The sequence below is a fragment of the Carlito syrichta genome, unplaced genomic scaffold (genome assembly GCF_000164805.1).
Source record: "Carlito syrichta isolate Samal-C Ts95f unplaced genomic scaffold, Tarsius_syrichta-2.0.1 Scaffold302608, whole genome shotgun sequence".
Lineage (NCBI taxonomy): Eukaryota > Metazoa > Chordata > Mammalia > Primates > Tarsiidae > Carlito > Carlito syrichta.
The window spans coordinates 104767-105769 of record NW_007246704.1 but is presented as its reverse complement, the minus strand read 5'-3'; the positions used below and the strand labels follow the sequence as shown (position 1 = coordinate 105769).

The following is a 1003-nucleotide window of genomic DNA, read 5'->3' as shown; positions in this document are numbered from 1 at the left end:
GATCAGGGGTTCGAGACCAGCCTGGGCAACTGGGTGAGACCTCATCTCTACAATAAATCAACAAAAATTAGCCAGGCATGGTAGTGCACGCCTGTAGCTCCAGCTACTTGGAAGGCTGAGGTGGAAGGATCACTTGAGTCCCTCAGGTCGAGACTGTGAGCGTGCCACTGCACTCCAACCTGGGCAATGGAGTGAGACTCTGACTCAAAAAAAAGAGAAAACTTACAGAACGAGAAGTAGTGTGTAGCGCTTTCTCTTTTTGCAGCCATCGCCAAAGCAGCAGCAGCCAAAATGAAGTTCAATCCCTTTGTGACTTCAGACTGATCAAGAACTGCAAAAGGCATTTCAACGTTCCTTCCCACATTCACAGGAAGATTATATCTTCCTCTCTCCAAAGAGCTAAGATAGAAATACAGTGTTCGATCCATGCCCATCCGAAAGGGTGATGACGTTCAGGTTGTACGAAGGCACTATAAAGATCAGCAAATTGGCAAAGTAGTTCAGGTTTACAGGAAGAAATATGTCATCTACATTGAATGGGTGCAGCGGGAAAAGGCAAATGGCACAACTGTCCATGTGGACATTCACCACAGCAAGGTGGTTATCACCAGGCTAAAACTGGACAAAGACGGCAAAAAGATCCTTGAACGGAAAGCCAAATCTCACCAAGTAGGAAAGGAAAAAAGCAAATACAAGGAAGAAACCATTGAGAAGATGCAGGAATAACATAATCTTATACACAACTTCCATTAAAAACTGCTAACGTAAAAAAAAAAAACAAAGAAGAAGGAAACACACAACATTTAATGTACACATTAATTGTAAGAAATATTCCTAATATTGAAACGAAGAAGTGCTGGTCTTTTTTTTGAGTTGGAGTTTCACTCCTTTGCCCAGACTGGAGTGCAGTGGCCACTCCCAGCCACCGCAGCCTCGACCCACTGGGCTCCAGCGATCCTGCCGCCTCAGCCTTCTGAGTAGCCAGAATTACAGGTGCGCGCTA

At 44.9% G+C, this 1003-nt stretch overlaps 1 pseudogene across 1 annotated transcript; it reads left to right on the top strand.

Moving 5' to 3' along the window:
- Positions 1 to 291: 291 nt before the first annotated feature.
- Positions 292 to 759, top strand: LOC103259329 (annotated as a pseudogene). Its single transcript, XR_504229.1, has one exon. The product of XR_504229.1 is annotated as a 60S ribosomal protein L26-like (transcript).
- The last annotated feature ends 244 nt before the right edge of the window (positions 760 to 1003 follow it).